Source organism: Mobula hypostoma, chromosome 16, assembly GCF_963921235.1.
Source record: "Mobula hypostoma chromosome 16, sMobHyp1.1, whole genome shotgun sequence".
NCBI classification, from domain to species: Eukaryota; Metazoa; Chordata; class Chondrichthyes; order Myliobatiformes; family Myliobatidae; genus Mobula; species Mobula hypostoma.
In genome coordinates this window covers 31,918,028-31,937,337 of record NC_086112.1, presented here as the reverse complement: position 1 = coordinate 31,937,337, position 19,310 = coordinate 31,918,028, and the positions used below count along the sequence as shown (strand labels likewise).

General features: G+C 40.9%; 1 protein-coding gene across 4 annotated transcripts in view; it reads right to left on the bottom strand.

The window, feature by feature from the left end:
- The window catches only part of LOC134357319 (casein kinase I), a 251,189-nt gene extending 247,603 nt beyond the window's left edge, over positions 1 to 3,586 (bottom strand). For all 4 annotated transcript variants that reach the window (XM_063068720.1, XM_063068721.1, XM_063068722.1 and 1 more), the window contains exon 1: positions 3,427 to 3,586. The gene's annotated coding sequence lies outside the window, so the exon portion shown is untranslated. The remainder of the gene's footprint in view (positions 1 to 3,426) is intronic.
- Positions 3,587 to 19,310: the final 15,724 nt, after the last annotated feature.

Below are 19,310 nucleotides of genomic sequence, written 5' to 3'. Positions count from 1 at the left end.
TGCAAATTCACTTAGAAATATAGACCACAAAAGCACTGGCAGAATCATTTCTTAGTGCGATTCAGTTTCTTCAGGAGAGAAAAAGAGAAAACTAAATCCAAGGAGATAATTTTAGCCAAAATATACTTGACCGTGTAATTAACTGCAGGAGCAAAAGAAAGAGACAGGACACAAAAAAACCTTGAAAATATCCACTTACCAAGTCCAGAACTTTAGCAAAATCAGTATTTTTTTAAGCTTTAATTTAAAATGTCTTTACTCTTTTACACAATATACTGTAAGTCCCTCTAGCTTGACATTAGATGCATCAGTATCTAGAAGTTAAAAGGCCATAAATTCATTATATTTACAAGTCGAAGAATATATTAGCAAGCCAATTAACCCAGTGTCAGCTTTGTTACATGTTTATGTGGCAAAAACAAAATAGAGTATCCAAAACCCCATGACACAAGGTCCAAAGTCAAATTTCTGCCTACAGTGTCTTGATCTAGGTCCCTTTCTTCGAGACAAACATTTAAACTCACAAGACAACAGTTTAATTATTTTTTTCTGCAGTCTCTTTTGAATTAACTGTGTAAAACACATATGGATTCAACAAACATCACTCCACCGAACTCAACAGATGACCACTGATCTCAAAAATGGCACAAGGCAGGTGGAAGAGAAAATGGGAAAAGGGATACAATAGTCATCCTTCACAGGGCAGAAGTTTTATAGCAACTAATTCAAACATAAGACTCATTTAATCCCGATACAGGCTCTATAAACTTTAAGATTTAAACATAAAGTAATCAAGTTAACAAATTACAGAAGCATGAATGCTCTTACAAAATAAATTTACACAGATGGAATGGTGGCAAAAGTCATTAAATCATGAACAAAAAATATATCTGCTCCACTATCGGAAAAATATTATCTATAATTCTCCACAACCTTTCTATCGATACAATGTCAGACTTCAATGTTCTTCACAACACAACTTCTGCAGCTTTCTCAAATCCAAAGATTCATTATCCTCCGCAGAAAGGAACTGTGCTTTGATCTCACGCCAAAAATGACGTGCACAATTTCCTGACGCAATGTTCCCTAATTATACACTTTCCAGAGGGATCAGAATCTTAACATATACCCTGTGTAACCCTCACAGTACCGAAAATGTTTCCATGATATATAAGCAACACACACAAAATACTGGAGGAACTCAGCAGGCCAGGAAGCATCTATGGAAAAGAGAAAACAATCATTGCTTCAGCCCGAAACATCAACTGTATTCTTTTCCACAGATGCTGCCTGGCCTGCTGAGTTCTTCCAGCATTTTCTGTGTGTTGCTTGGATTTCCAGCATCAGCAGATTTTCTCTTGCCCATATGTAAACTCATTCTTGTCAACATTCCACTCAAACCTTTCTTCTCCAGACAGCTTCTCTTTTTGACACTGTACTACAAGTACCAACTTAAAGCAAGGTTTCTCTAGCCTGTACTCCAGCTTGCAGGCAAGAATAAAGGCAATTACTTCCCGTGCTTGTGTTAATTTTCTATATTGTGTACAGGTCTCCCCACATCTCCTCTCAATATTAACTTTACTATTTTCTTTGGTTAAAACAGCTTGTTCACACCATGCATCGAATAACTTAACATTTTCTTCCCATTAGACCTGCCCCTTCTTGTTCACTCATCTCTCCGTTACCATGGCAGATTATTTCCATTCCCTATACCATTTAGTTCCCCATTTTGATTCGCGTCGTCGGAAAACCGAGAAACGCGCCTGGGCTTCTCGTCCATTTGTTGCCTGCAGTGGAATATTTTGGACTACTTCGATGTTTTATTGGATTTATTGGATTAAATGAAGTACAAATACTCAACGATGCTGACTTTACTTCTACGAATTCTTGTAGCATGTATGTTTGGGGGGAAAAAAATTACAGACGAATGAAGAACTGCCGTCTGCTGCCTTGGTCCACAACGCACGCAGGTCACCAAGATAGCCTGCGCCTGGACCTGGATCTGGACCTGACTCACCAGCCGTGTACGTATCACACTGCCGAGGACAGTAAACCCCACCATTCTGGCAGAATGGTAAAGGATTGCAAAAATAATCCGGTGTGTCGCCCTTGATCTATATCCCTGCTTCAAATTAACTGCACAGCATACGAGCAAGCAACTGATAGACAGGAGACGTCGCAAAACGATCATTTCTCTCAAACAGTAAAAATAAGACCACGGTCACCGAGCCAACAACTTCTGTGGGTTAAAAGAAAAGGCCTTGGTTAGCCACAATCAAATGCGCGGCAGGCCTCTTGTCCTTCGCAACTCAGTTCACTTGTTGAATGGGATAAATCACAATTCGCAGCGGGCCAAGCATCTTCTGTTTGTATTGTCCTGCACTTCCACAACTCGGATGGCTCGCTTTGCGAATCAGCTCCAACAAACTTAATCCAGGCCAATAAAAAAAAGGCTCATATAAATAAGAGAAACCAAAAAATAAAAATTCCAACATTCCTACACTGAAGGTCCCTATTAATGAGAGCGCACAGAAATTATGGGGGGGGGGGGGCTAGTTCCAGGCCTCACTGAGAAAGGGCTGTTTAAACAACACTGCTATTACCAGCCTAAGATTAAATAAGACTGCAGTGTAATAAACCCGTTCGCCAAATGCAATGTCGTTTCCTAAATTGTATTTACAAACATTGTGAAATCATAGGTTCGGACGATTCTGTTTGGAAACTGCTACTTTAACGTCATCGTACAGTAAACTGAGTCATCTGCAGGCTTACTGAACAGTGCTCTTTATTGCCGGGTAGTTTTCTCACCGGGAGTTCTGCAATAATAAAACGCGAGCTAGCTACGTAAATTCACAGGTTTTGGGCTCAACCCAAAGCAGTGACAAGCTCGGAGACAGGAAGGAGACCAAGGCTAGGGCCAGTAGGTTCTCTTAACATGAAGCAAGAAAATTAGCGCTAGCCACAAAGCATTCTGAAGCACAAGATCAACCTATTCTCTGCTGTTTTATAGTTTTGAATGCCGTAAATAATCCGACACAAACACATGAAGCTAACTCTAATGGGAAGGGTGGAGTGTCCCATCGGTTCCATTCCCAATGCGGCCTTAAATAATAATTATTTACCACACAAAAACTGTAAATTAAACAATATTACAATTCCCTTTTTACCTTCCATAAAAGATTCAAGTTGTCAGCGGAAAATAAAATTGATAACCCTCACTGTACCCCCCCCACCTCCATCAAACCCCCAAACTGGAGTTAAAATTGGCGATTTCCATCGTGCAGGAGAAACTACAAGCAAAACTACACACGGCCAAGACTTCGAAAAGGATATAATGTGCTTACGCACACCCCCCGGTAAACACAAATAAGAAAAAAAACACATACTTCCAGGTTGGTATAGAACTAAAGAGAAACGCACACAGACCTGGTTATTTTGCGGGTGCTTGGATATAAAGTGCGAGGGTTTAAGAGAGTCCTAATCGCCTACGGTCCAAACAGGAGGCTGTAATGCAGCTCCAAATGGGAACTGTGCTCTGCTGGCTCTGACCAGAGGCCGCGCAGCCGCCAACACCAGATTCCCGGTTGCTTTTTTTTTGTTACAAAATGTTCCGAGTCACAGAGCGCGAGAGCGGAAATCCCCGGGAAAATACTCTGATTGACAGCCGGCTGGCCAATCAGCAAAAAGCAAGCGCAAACTGCAACGCCGGCAACGCGCGCACACACACACACACACACACACACACACACACACACACACACACACACACACACACACACACACACACACACACACACACACACACACACCCACCCACACACCCCCCCCCCCCCCCCGGAAAGATACTGAGAGAAGATAAACACAAAATAAGTCAACACAATTATTGATAATTAATAACTATTTGCATTGTTTTTAATATTCGCTAATAGTATTGAATGAAATAAAACGTGAAATGCACTACTCCAAAAAAATAAGTCGGTCTCCGCTTGTAGCTATGAACCACAGAGCACGGAAGTTCTTCCTCTTCTACTAAAGTAACAGGGTGTTTAAATCAATTTATATTGCGATCCAAAAAATGTGAATTTCAAAACTCAATTCAGAAACATACTGTAAGAATTCGTGATTGCAGCTGTATTTACATGAAAAAAAATGCCTGCAGTTCAAATTGCCATAGGTAAGGTCATGCACAAAGTTATACGTTATGGCTCCATCAATCAAGGTGAAAGTTTGGAAGAGTAAATCTCAATTGTAAAATTTTCGAGATGCATTACAGTGTTCTGAGGTGAAGATGTATTTGCACTACAGTATATAATGGGCGACTCGTTGCACATGCCTTCAACCAAACAGGCATTTAGCCCAACAAAAACATTTCCCCAGATGAGCTTCTCAGTGGAATCCCACCACCCTCAAATACTCTTTATCCTCAAACACCTGCTATTAATTTTTCTTTCAAAAATGATTAATGAATTTTCTCCAGATCAGAGAATCTCTGGATCTACATTTCCTCCCACAGCTTCTGCCAACACATCATTACAGATTTTGATATTTCATATTTCAAATATCCCACATTTTCTTCTTCCATACTTCCTTACAGCAGAGAAAGATTATTTTATTTTGGGTCTCAGAGCAATATCATTTCCCCCTTTATTTCCCTGTAACATATTCTCTTGCATGCATGCCCATCATCAATCCCTATTCCTTACCCCACACATCACCCCAGCTCCATTTACTCACCAGCTATGTACAACAAAGACAAATTATTGCAACCAATAAACCGAATAGCTAGTTTTTTTTTGGATGTGAGAGCTGGAGAATGTGCACGCACAATGTCAGAGATGAGAGTTAAACCCAGGTGGCCTGAGCAGCCGCAGTAACTGCAGAGCACCGTGCACTAAACCCAGGAGATAACAGATTACAAGATTACAAGATCTATCCTGGGACCAACATATTAATGCATTTATAAAGAAGGGCATGCCAGTGGCTATATTTTATGAGGAGTTTGAGGAGATTTTGGATGCTTCCAAAGACTCTAGCAAATTTGCACAGATGTACCAAGGAGAGCATTCTGACTGGTTGCATCGTTGCCTGATTTGCAGGTGCCAATGTACCTAGTTGGAAAAACCTGCACAAGGTTGTAGGCTCAGCCAGCTCCAGCGTCCCCGCCATCGAAGATATCTCCAGAAGGCAGTATCCATCACAAAGCACCCTCTTCTCAGTGCTACCATCAGGAAGAAGGTGCAGGAGCCTGAAGATACACACTCAATGTTTTCGGAATAGCTTCCACTCCTCTGCTGTCAGATTTATGAACAGTTCATGAACCCTTGAACCTCACAATCTTGCTCTCATTTTGCACTATTTGTTAATTTTTTTTACATATTCTTATAATTTATAGTGTTTTTATGTATTGCACTATACTGCTAGAACAAAACAACATTTTTCACAGCATATATTAGTGATAATAAACCTGAATCTGATTCTGTTTCGTCCAAAATATCTCCCAATGGCCACAATGTGTGGAATATTGCAAAAAGAAGTCACACTGCATTGATTTCATTATTTCCACAGCACTCATACCAAGGAATGGCCAAAGCTTTTGATAATACAGCAAACACAATCCAACCTACAGCCTGCAAAAGCTTCTCCTTTGCCTACCCCTCATATTTCGAAATAAATCAATCCTGAACAAATAAAATAAAATGTCTGCTGGCTGCACGTGACTTGGTGAAATATATTTGTTTCTGTTCAGCTGCCAGTAGTAATGAATTCTACCTCAGAGTGCATGTAACTGATACTAAAATAGTGATCCCACGCAGAATAGATCATGTGGTATTTTTTAAGATATCAAAGGGGGTTCTGTTCCTCAGTGTAGCTATAACATTTCATGATCTTAGAACCTAATTGGGATAGGACTTGAATTACAGATACAGTGTACTGACAATGGTGCAAAAAAATCTGTACTTATATGTACAAAATTCACAATTAAACAGCCTCAGTTTCCATTAAAGTGACAATTCAGCAAGACAATTTGATAGGAAATTTATAAATGTGATAGGCCATTGATCTGAAGTGTTATGCTCTTTTGCCTTATAGATGCCCTCAAACCTGTTAAATTTCCTCTTAATTATTAATGAAAACCAACTCATGAATATTGTGGCATTAATGTATGGTTGGATAAATAAGGGCAGGGAAGGCTTGTGAGTACGTATACCATGATCCACCAATAATATGGAGTTCTACATTAGATAATTGGCATTCTCAAACTTGCTTTGTCCATACAGGATCTTAATGGTTAGCGCATGCATGCAACACCACTCAATATGGTCAAATGTCACTTCCTGGCCCTATCCCCAAATGACTGCAAATAAGGGTCCTTGCTCTTACAAGAGTCCTTGTTACAAGTGACTGTGTGCACCAGTGGTGGTTGTCTCTCAGGGTCCGAGGAAGACTAAACATTGTGCATGTGGCTTCAGAAGCCGAGGACCGAAGCACACATGCCGTTGCAGGTTGGACATGGAATGGCAGTTGTTACAACAGGTTCATACACAGCTTTGTGGCGTCAGTCTCGTGCTGCTGCAAGGCGCTGATTTCGGTCATCCTCAAAGTCAGATGCAGCTCTTCTGGTCAGGGCGCGCCACGCAGCCCTGTTGGCGGCGGACTCCTCAAGCTGTCGAGGCTGGAGGTCTGCCCATTTGATGTACGATTTCAGGTTGTCTTCGAATCTTTTTTTGGGGCGGCCCTGATTGCGACTGCCATGCTCAAGCTCACCGTAGAGCAGCTGCCTGGCGATTCTTGTTTCACCCATGCGGATTACATGGCCAGTCCAGCGTAGCTGGGCCTGGAGGATCCTTGCCTCAATGCTTGTGCTGTTGGCTCTGTCAAGGACTTCCTGGTTGGTGATTCGATCCTGCCATCGAATCCTCATGATTGACCGCAGAGGGTGCATATGAAACTGTTCCAGTTGTTTGATGTGCCTGCGGTACAGGGTCCAGGTTTCGCAGCCGTACAGGAGAGAGGTGAGGACCACAGTCTTGTACACCTTGAGCTTGGTTGAAAGCTGAATGTCCTTGTGCTCCAGAACTTTGGCACGGAGTTTCCCGAGTGCCTGGCTGGCTTTCTGGATCCTTGCTATGATCTCTTTGTCACTGGAGATGGTGCTTCCTAGATACTTGAAGCTCTCCACATTCTTCAGGACAGTGCCGTCAACGGTGATGCATGGCTGAGGAGGGTGACTGTTTGGTGCAGGTTGTAGGAGAACTTCCATCTTACTGAGGCTGATTGTCAGGCCAGACAGCTTTGAGGCTGCGGGGAACTTGTTGACAATCGTCTGCAGGTGGTTCTCCTGGTGGGCCATGAGGGTACAGTCATCAGCAAACAGGGCTTCAGTGATGAGCCTCCTCAACGTTTTGGTCTTTGCAGCAAGGCGTCTCAAGTCAAACATCGATCCGTCTAGGCGATATCTTATGTAAATACCCAGGTCTAGGTCCTTAACAGCATGCTTCAGCATTTGGGTGAAGAAGAGGTTGAAGAGCACTGGTGTTAGAACGCACCCTTGCTTCACGCCATTTGAAATGTTGAAAGTCTCAGATGGGGAACCATCTGAGAACACTTCCCCTGTCATGCACCTTCTATTTGACAAGACTGTTTTCTTTTGCTTCAGTATAGACAAAATGCACACAGGAAACATCTTTTTTAAAATAAAGATCTATGAACACCAGTAACAAAACTTCTGAACTGTCTCAGCTCTGACAGAATTAGGTTTCGTCATTCTGCCATACTGTTATGTTCTGTTTGTATTAGCAGCTCTACATGCTAGTTCATGTATGAGATTAGGTTAACAGATAGAATGTGGTTACTGAACTGAAGCGTCCACAATTTCAGAAATACTTCAATACTCAGCCTTGGTTTGCATGCCATTTTGGAACAACTTTCAGTTCATTGTTGCCAACAGTTCAACAAAATCATGTAATAACTAATTGATCTCCAAAGGCAATGAAAAGAGGGAGTCATGATCATGTATGAGCTTCCATTGGAAAAGAGTTAGAAGTTGATGAAAAATAGAAAAAAGGGCCAAAGGTGTAAGTACTGACAGGAATTTTTGCAGTCGTATGAGGATAGTGACTTGAAATTCTCTGATGCTTGGAGAGCAGATGAGGTTTACGGAGAGTATTCTGTAAATTTGCGTCTACCAGCTAGAAGGACAAAGGGTCATGTGATGTCTGGTCACATAACAATAGACAGAACATAGAATAGTACAGCACAAGATGTTGGGCCAACCAGTATAATCCTGCTCCACGATCAACCTAACCCTTCCCTCCTGCATAGCCCATAGCCCTCCATTTTTCTTACACCCAAGTATCTATCTAAGAGCCTTTTGAATGTCACTGCAATTTTTGAAATCCTGTAGTACTTTGTATGTAATGCTTCAGCCCAGTATTATTAAGAATCTTCATGTCTGGTTTGATCCCAGCAGCTGCTTCAGAAGTTCTAAAAGCAGGAAGTCACTGTGAAAGGGCAAGTGAATCCAGCCACGAAGGAGGCCGATGTCTCCATCTTTCCCCACATGTTTCTGGTCTCCATCATTTGCATCCTGAGTTCCATACCACAGATTCCATTGCATCTCAACCGGCATTTGTCATCTTTTCACAGAATCTTTTTCCATTCACCCTCGAGCACCCAGTTTTCAACTCCTGTGAAGCAACTATTTGAACATTTCCTAACTCCCCACCTGCTAGCCCCAATGCTAAGAATGTTTATAGAGCTCCAAAATTGAATCTGTAGTGTATTCGCTAATTAACGGGTTCCTTTCAGAATGGCAGGCGGTGACCAGTGGGGTACCGCAGGGTTCAGTGCTGGGACCGCAGCAGTTTACAATATATATTAATGATTTAAATGAGGGAATTAAAAGTAACATTAGCAAATTTGCCAATGACACAAAGCTGGGTGGCAGTGTGAAATGTGAGGAGGATGTTATGAGAATGCCGGGTGACTTGGACAGGCTGGGTGAGTGGGCAGATGCAGTTTAATGTGGATAAATGTGAGGTTATCCACTTTGGTGGTAAGATCGGGAAGGCAGATTATTATCTAAATGGAGTCAAGTTAGGAAAAGGGGAAGCACAACGAGATCTATGTGTTCTTGTACATCAGTCACTGAAAGCAAGCATGCAAGTACAGCAGGCAGTGAAGAAAGCTAATGACATGCTGGCCTTCATAACAAGGGGAATTGAGTATAAGAGCAAAGAGGTCCTTCTGCAGCTGTACAGGGTCCTGGTGAAACCACACCTGGAGTACTGTGTGCAGTTTTGGTCTCCAAATTTGAGGAAGGACATTCTTGCTATTGAGGGAGTGCAGCGTAGGTTCACAAGGTTAATTCCCGGGATGGCGGGACTGTCACACGTCGAAAGATTGGAGCGACTGGGCTCGTATACTCTGGAATTTAGAAGGCTGAGAGGGGATCTTATTGAAACATATAAGATTATTAAGGGATTGGACACACTGGAGGCAGAAAGCATGTTCCCGCTGATGGGTGAGTCCAGAACCAGAGGCCACAGTGTAAGAATTAGGGGTAGGCCATTTAGAACGAAGTTGAGGAAAAACTTTTTCACCCAGGGAGTGGTGGATATATGGAATGCTCTGTCCCAGAAGGCTGTGGAGGCCAAGTCTCTGGATGCTTCCAAAAAAGAGATGGATAGAGCTCTTAAAGATAGCTGAAACAAAGGTTATGGGGATAAGGCAGGAACTGGATACTGATTGTGGATGATCAGCCATGATCACAGTGAATGGCAGTGCTGGCTCGAAGGGCCGAATGGCCTACTCCTGCACCTATTGTCTATTGTCTATTCTCAAATTATACAGTGAATCATGTTGAATATGATTGAAGAGCAGTTGCACAGATGGGGTGAATTTCCTTCAGAGAGAGAAACAGAAATTGATGTTGATACTCAGCAGGTCAGGCAATGTTTGTGGAAAGTTAAACTCAAGACATTCTGCACTTGCTGGGAATCCTGAACAACACACACAAAACGCCGGATGAACTCATCAAGTCAAGCAGCATTTATAGAGGGGAATAGATAGTCAAAGTTTCCAGCTGAGACCCTTCATCAGGACCATAGAGATTTGTGGAGAGCTCAACAGTTTTAATGTATCAGGTGAACTGTTTCAGGAGTATATGACAAAGCTGACAGGTGATGAGATCAATTAATGTTTCCACTAATCTATAACAATTAATGTTTCCTGTGAGTCCTATGAAAGTGGTTGAAAGGCTTTTATTGACTCTAATCTTCTTCAGAAAGAAATTGCTCTCAGGGGGTCTATCACGACAGATATTCAGGGCAAACTCCACACAAGCAGCACCAGAGATCAGGTCAACAGAGCTATGAAACAGCAGCATGAATAGCTGTGCCATTGTGCTAGCTTTGTAACACTCATTCCTGGTATACTGTTACCTGTGCTGTTCCTTGCCTAACCTCAAGTTATATTTCAAATCAGATGCTGATGGCTGTGGAAGTGAAGTTGAGCAATGATTGGCTTGATCAACACTGTTAATTTTCCAGCACTCATCTGTCAGGGCCAGGACTGATTTGGGGTTTCTGAAATTAAAATGGGTCAAGGTTCAATATAAGTACATCATTTTGGATACTGTTTTGGAGGTGACTGGGTTACTGGCACTGAGCACCGGTCCACGGTACAGAAGAGGAAGAGGGAGAAGAGGAGAGCGGTAGTGATAGAGGACTCAATTGCCAGAGGAACAGATAGGAAATTCTGTGGACACGAACAGGACACCTGAATGGTATGTTATCTCCCAGGTGCCAGGATCAGGGATGTCTCGGATCGCATCCACAGCATTTTGGAGAGGAAGGGAGAGCAGCCAGATGTCTTGGTATATATTGGTACCAATGACATTGGAAGAAAAAGCAAAGCGGTCCTGAAAAGAGAATTTATAAAGCTAGGTAGAAAGCTGAGAAGCAGGATCTCCAGGGTAGTAATTTCTGGATTGCTGCCTGTGCCATGCACCAGTGATGGTAGAGACAGGATGATTTGGCAGATTTATGCGTAGCCGAGAAGCTGATGGTTCTTGGATCATCGGGATTTCCTCTGGGGCAGGTATGACCCATCCAAAAGTGATGGGTCGCACCTGAACCCGAGGGGGGGCCAATATTCTCATGGGCAGGTTTGTTAGAGCTGTTGGGGAAGATTGAAACTAATTTGGTATGGGATGGGAACTGGAGTGAAGGGACCCAGGATAAGATGGATGGTGAAAAAGCAAAGATGGCATTCCATAAGGTTTGGTGTTAGGATTGCTTCTTTTAATGCTGTACTCGTGGAGGGGCAAATAGTGTTGAAGAAACAAGTAGGCTGCAGAAGGACTTAGACAGATTAGGAGAATGGGCAAAAAAGTGGCAAATTAAATACAATGTTGGAAAATGCATGGTCATGCACTTTGGTAGAAGAAATAAATGTGCATAATATTTTCTAAATGGTTTGAAATCAGAGATGCAAAGGGATGTGGGAGTCCTTGTGCAGAACACCCTAAGGGTTAACTTGCAGGTAGAGTCAGTGATGTGGAAGGCAAATGCAATGTTTGCATTCATTTCAAGAGGTCTAGAGTACAAAAGCAGGGATGTGATGCTGAAGCTTTATAAGGCACAGGTGAGGCCTCACCTTGAGTATTGTGAACAGTTCTGGGCTCTCCATCTAAGAAAAGAGGTGCTACCATTGGAGAGGGTCCAGAGGAGGTTCACAAGGATGATTCCAGAAAAGAAAGGATTATCATATGTGGAATGTTTGATAGCTCTGGGCTGTACTCGCTGGAATTTAGAAGGATGTCATGGAAACCTTTCGAATGTTGAAAGGCCTAGACAGAGTAGATGTAGAAAGGATGCTTCCCATGGTGGGGGAATCTAGGACAAGAGGGCACAGCCTCAGGATAGAGGGGCATCCATTTAAAACAGAGATTCGGAGAAATTTCTTTAGCCAGACGGTGGTGAATTTGTGGAATTTATTACCACACGCAGCTGTGAAGGCCAGGTGATAGGGTGTATTTAAGGCAGCGCTTGAAATGCTCTTGATTGGGCATGGCATCAGAAATTATGAGGAGAAGGCCGGGGAATGGGGCTGAGTGGGAAGAAAAGCATCAGCCATTTTTGACTGGTGGAGCAGACTCAATGGGCCAATTGGCCTAATTCTTTTTCTATGTCTTATGGTCTAAGTTGTGGTTCAGGAAGCTGTCGGCTCAAGTAGCAAGTACAAGGCTTAATGAGAGGGCAATTCTTCCGCAGATGATACTCTCATTTTTGAGTCAGAAAGTTGTGGATTCACATCTCACTCCAGATTCCTAAGCACATAAGATGAGTCTGGCACCTCACTGCTGGCCGAAAGGTGCCCTACAGTGCCAGAAGTCTCATCTTTCAAACGAGACTTTAAAACAAGACAGGAAATGTAGATGACAAAAGCAATCATTCCTTGAATAACAAGGTGACGAAAAATGATGAGGTTGCAATCACATTGAATAAATGACCTGATTTGATGAGACAAGTGGACTCCACTTGTTCCAAATTTGTATACCCAGAGACAATATCTCCACCCCAGCTCAATTCCCCATTTCCAACTCCCTTGAGAAACTTCATTCATTTTACCTATCCTCTCTGCTCACCAATTTGAGCCCTGTTAATTTTAGGCCCATGGGATTTCTGACCCCCTTACTTGACATCAGCCCTCCCCACTGCTCCACCAAACCTGAACCAGAGATTGACTATACCTCACTTCAGCAATAGTAGCCTGTGTTACGCTATGTGGAGTTTTATTCTGGTTCATAATACTCTGAATGAAGAAATTTTCTCTTCTCATTTTGAAATGGCTCATCCTTATTCACAAACTTTGATTCCCAGTCTGGATTTCTCAGTCAGGGGAAACATCATCCCTGCATTTCGCCTGAGAAACCCTTTGAGAACTTTATAATTGCGAAAGTATGATGCATTAATATTGGTGGCAAGCTTCATTCCATAATCCCTCTTTGTAGCCTATGCTATCTGTTTTGTCACCACTTGATGTGCTTTGAATCTTTCACATTTGCCAGGATCTGTGCTTTTTATGCATCATCTCTTACATTTCATTGTCTCTTGCCTCTTTAGTTGCCAAAGCCTACCCTGGAACTCTGGTTTAAATACCAGGAATAATTCAGAAATACTGAAGATTGGAGAGTGAATGGATTTACAGATAGATATAAAGATACCAGAATTTCTATCAAGGTAACATTAAAGGCAGAATGAGTTCTGTATCGTAGAAGTTTGGATATTGGAACTTGTGAAGGACAACAGATGAAAACTGCTAGGGAGCATGAGACTGAAAAATGAAAAAGGTAGGGACAGGCATTTCAACAGTGATGTAAGGGCAGAAACAGCAAATCACGGAGGTGGATATAAGACCACAAGATATAGGATCAGAATTAGGCCATTTGGTCCATTGAGTCTGCTCCACCATTTCATCATCTTCCCTTTCAGCCCCAATCTCCTGCCTTCTCCCTATATTCCTTCATGCCTGGACCAATGAAGAATCTATCAACCTCTGCCTTAAATATACATAAAGTCCTGGCCTCCACAGCTGCCTGTGGTAAAGAATTCCATACATTCACTACTCACTGGCTAAAGAAATTCCTCATATCCATTCTAAAAGGACTCCCTTCAACTCTGAGGCTGTATCCTCTGGTCTTAGACTCTCCCACCATAGGATACATCCTCTCCATATCCACTCTATCAAGGCCTTTCACCATTCGATATGTTTCCATTCGGTCACCTGTCATTCTTCTGAATGAGCAATCTTGGATGATTAAGATTTGTGCATTAAGATTTAGCTTAGAGTCAAACTTCACATTGGCACTAGCCACCTTCATAAATAGATTGGAAGCTGCCAATCACTGCTGAGTGCGAGATTGTGAGATTTTGGTGGAAGCTGAACTAGATGTCTTGCGGATATACAATGAAGGACTTTCTTGCTCATTCACGTTTTATTTACCATTTGGACATCATTTTGGTCAGGCAGTCAATGGAGATGGCAGTGGGATATAGTGTTGCAGTGCATTATCAAACTGTATTTCAAAGTTAAAAAGAATGCAAACGAGTATTTAAATAGTGCTTTTTTCTCAGTCTCAGGATGCCCTGAAGCACATTACATCTACTGAAATTATACTTAACAAGTATAGTCATTGCTCTAATGGAACAAATTTACCAGCTAGATTTGTGTAAAAAAAAGTGTATATGATGTCAGGGTTAGCTTTGAAACAGAAACAAGGTCAAAAATGAATTCCAGGGGTATGCTAATTACAGAGCTCACAGAATGTGAGTTCTGGGACTCAGCACCTTTCTTTGCAACTGGATCCTTGACTTGCTGACCAACAGACGACAATCAGCAATGATAGGCAGCAACACCTCTGCTACAATTATCCTCAGTTCTGGTGCCCCACAAAGTGCGTCTTCAGCCCTTCTCTTCTCCCTGTGCATGACCAGATTCTGCATTCTGCTCTAACTCCATCCAAAAGTTTGGTAATAGATGATACCACCGTAATCTCAATGATCTCAACGGGCCATATCTCAATTAACGATGAGCTGCATTATAGGAAGAGATAGAAGGCCTCGTGATATGCTGTCATTACAACAATCTTTCCCTCAGTGTCAGCAAAACAAAAGAGCGGTCATTGGCTTCAGAAGAGGGGCGGAGCACATGTTCCTGTTTACGTCAACAATGCTGAGGTCAAGAGGGTGCAGAATTTCAATTTCCAAGGAATGAACATCACCGATAGCTTGAACTGGTCCGGCCACATTCATGCCACATCCAAGAGAACTCACCAGCAACTCAACTTTTGCAAAAAGCTAAATAATCTTGGCATGGCCCATTTAATCCTCACCAATTTTTATTGATACACTATATTAAAACATTCTTTGCTATGGTGACTGTTCTGCCTGTGACTGCATGATACAGTAGAGATTTGTAGACATATTTCAGCACATCACAAAAACCAACCTGCCCTCTATAAACTTAGCCTACACTTCTTGATGCCTCTATGAATCAGCCATTATAATCAGACCCCACCCACTGCAGTATTTCTCTTTTCTTTCCCCTCCCATCAGGAAGAAGATACAAAAGCCTGAAAACAAATACCACCAGGCTCAAGGACAGCTTCTATCCTGCTGATATAAGATTATTGAAGGGTTCCCTAGTATGTTAACATGGGCTCTTGATCTCACAATCCATCTCATTATCACCTTCCACCTTATTGTCCACCAGCACTGCATTTTTCTCTAACTCTAACATTTTATTCCACACTGTTCTTGCTTTACCATCCACTATCTTAATGCACTGTTCTAATGAACTAATTTGCATGAATGTTATGCAAGACAAGTTGTTTTCACTATTGCTCAGTTTATGTGACAAGAATAAACTAATTTACCAATTTAAGATTAGAGAAGAAAGTAATTAAAGAGGAAATGCTGCACTGTTGGAGATGGCAACATTGAATGAAACATTAAACCGAGGCCTCTTTGAGTGTCTCTGGTGGAAGAAAAACCTTCCATTCCACAATTTGTAGGACTTCTTCCAAATTCTGTCTGTTATTTAATCATCAACCAATGTAACTTTTTTCACTATTGGTGTTGAATACAGTGGTAGAGAAATTGGCGATTATCTTCCCCCAACATGACACAACTGCTGCATTTCAGAAGTTCACCCATGACTAGAAGCACTTTTAGTTCCTTTACTTGTCCTCATAGAAACAATTCTTGTCATAACTTGCCCTAGTACCGAACCCAGTCTAAGAGAAATCCAATGTGTGACCTACAGTATATTGCTAATTCATCTACTAATGGAAATAATCTTAACAACTGAAAAGTGTGTACAATTTTAAACTCTTTTTGTTAAATTCACAGTTCAGTCACTATATTACAATGAAAGAAAAAAATCTTAAATGTTTCTTTCTTTCAGAACAGTGCACTTTTATTGATATATCTGTGACACTTCACCATACCCTTTTCATGGTTCCAGATTTATTTCCAAGCATTACAAACCATTTTCCAGCTGTGGCAGAGAGAATAAAAACAGGCACAAACTGGAGATCAATTGCTTGCTTCTGCTAATTAGCACCCATGTACAATATATGAACTTTCAAAAAGGCATTTGTTTTCTGGTCCTTGTCAGAGATGTTTGCACCTGAACCCCAAGGTCACTTTGACTTTCCTTGCCACAACTGCATGGACTAACCAAAAATTAACCAACTTCAGTCTGTTATTGCTGGAAGATAAATTGAACTGGATCAAATGACAGAGAAAAAAATAAATAAGAAAATTATTTTAAATGCTAAAAATCTGAAAAGTAGAATTGCTGGAAATACTCGGCAGATCTATTAGCATTTCACTGTTGTTTGTTGAATCGAGCTGCATGGAAATTGACTGTAATTTTTTCCCTATATTACAACAGCATTGGATAAAGTAGATTTCTTTTGTATAATTTACATCAATTGTGAGATTAGAAGCAACAGAAATGTGGTTTCTTAGAAGAATGCTGAAAATGTCATATAGAGATGGGGTAACTAATGAGACAGTACTCCAATGTGCCCATACAAAAAGATCTTTAATGAGAATATTAAATGAGAGGAAACTTAAATTCCTGGGCCATATCATCAGAAAGGGAGAAATAGAATGCCTTACATTATAAGGCTGTATGCCTGGGAACCACGGAAGAGGAAGGCAAAGAAGAAAATATATGGACACTGTGAAAGAACGAACAGATCTAAGTGTGTGAGATATCATTGACGATGCGAGGGACCGTTCGACGTGGAGAGCCATGATCGCCCAAGCATGTAATGTGCAAGGCACATGAAGAAGAAGAAGAAGTGAGATTAAACATATCTGGCAGCAAAATTATGCCATGGCAAATATTCTGTAGATATATTTATATTAAATACTATAAGATGTTTTTATTACATGAATACAGATGCAGATTCAAACTTCTGCTTAACTTGACAAATGCTAAACTGGAATTTGATACTTAGCAGTAGGAATAATGTTTTAGCCAGTCATATTTTATATGGGCACTGTCACTGAATCAAAGAGCACAGAGAAGCAGCAAACAAGCTTACGACAAATAGCTAAAGTTCTGACTTGTCCAGAACTCTGAGTTAATGAGAAGACTGAAGGAAGTATCATTCTTCAAACTGATTCATTATGAAAAGGAAAATTATTGGTTCTAGTATAGCTCCAGTGCATTCCCTACACACATAGACTCAGACATCAATAGGCATTGCTATTATGAAGTTCAATTAACTTCAAGATAATGGAATCATTATAATGTTCAACATTGCTTACTAAATAATTTATGTAGAATTATATAAATTATTTAGATTTATATAAACTATTTAGAATTGATGTATCACAATTATATCGTTCTACATTAAATTCTTAGGTATCTCTTTATATAGCTGCGGTAAAAGACATTTCTCTGATCAAGGGATGCTAAGTACAACAGTAATTTTAATTGCATTAAATTTTATATAAAAACATTTAACTGCTGAAGAATGCTCTTTGTATTCCAGGTGTTGATTAACATGAATTACAACCCATGTTATGGCATATTGGGTAACGGAAATTTGCCCTTATAGAAATCACAAATTGCTATCAAAAATTCAGAGATTATGGAATAAAAATTCCTTCTTACAACATTTATATGATAAAAGTAAGGAAATAGATAACAACAATTCCTCACCGATAATCAACACAGGTGTACCTCAATGATGTGTACTTAGCCCACTGCTTTTCTCTCTACATTCATGACTGTGTGGCTAGACACAACTCAACCACCATCTATAAATTTTCCAATGACACCAATTTTATTAGCAGGATCTCAGCTGGCAAACAGGAGGTACACAGGAGCAAGTTAAGTGGGTCGCCTTGTGTTTAATTTCATCAAGACCAAAGAATTGATTGTGGACTTCAGGAAGTGGAAGTTGGGAGAGCACACACTAGTCCTCATTGAGGGGTCAGTGGTGGAAAAAGTGAAGAGCTTCAAGTTCTTGGGCATCAGCATCTCAGTGGATCTATACGGGGCCCAACACATTGATGCAATCATGAACAACGCACACCAACGGCTATACTCCATTGGGAGTTTGAGGAGATTTGGTATGTCGCCAAAGACTCTCTCAAATGTCTCTAGATGGCTGGTAGAGAGCAGTCTGACAACTTGCATAACCGCCTGGTCTAAAAGGTCCACCGTGCAGGATCGAAAGAGGCTGCAAAGGGTTGTAGACTTTGTCAGCTCAATCAAGGGCACAACCCTCCCCACCAGCAAGGACATTTTCAAAAGGCAGCGCCTCAAGAAGGCAGCAATCATCATTAAGAACCTTCCCCATCCAGGGCATGCCCTCTTTATTTAATGACCCTCAGGGAGGAGGTACAGCAGCCTGAAGACCCAAGTCCAACATTTTAGAAACAGCCTTTGCCATCAGATTTCTGAATGAACCGATAAACACTACTCACTATTCCTCCTTTGCACTATTTATTCAACTTTTGTAACATAATAATTTTCATGCCTTTTTCTGTACTGCAAAACAGCATATTTCATGACATATGTCAGCAATAATAAACCTGATTCTGAACAAACTATTTTTTCAGCACACTTTTCTTGACGAGTGGGAATGTGACATGGACTTGCTTTATAGAAAGTCGCAATACAGACCATCTTCTCAGAATGTAACCAGCCCCTCCATAATTGGTGGGGGGCGGGATTGTCACCTATATTCTGAATAAAACTACTTGCAGAACATTGAACAGCAGAAAAAATATAAATGTAGAATACACAAATTGGTATCATAATATACATAAAGTTGGTAGGCAATACAGTTACCCACATGCAGTATGAAAATTAAACAGTATAAATAAATCAGTACAAAATAAAATCTCACATTCATACTATGTCCATTAGTGTTTTTTGTGCTGTATCTTACAGGAGACAGGAGTAGCATTTTATCTTAAATTAACCACTTTATGTACTCAAGTAGATGAAAGGATCTGGGCCTCAACATTTAAAATACATTATTCTCTGTTGTTGATTTCAGTCAAACTTTACAAGTTAAACTATTTCATGATAAATATACAGTAATTACTATTACAATAACATGGTTATATGTTTCGTTCAATCAGCATTTTTGCACATTTCACATTGTTGCAATCATCTTAGTTTCCCAGTAGTTCAATAAACAGCATAATAAAATATAAAACGTAATAATTTGTCATTTTATTATTCATGCATTGTATTTAGTGCTGCTCTCAAGG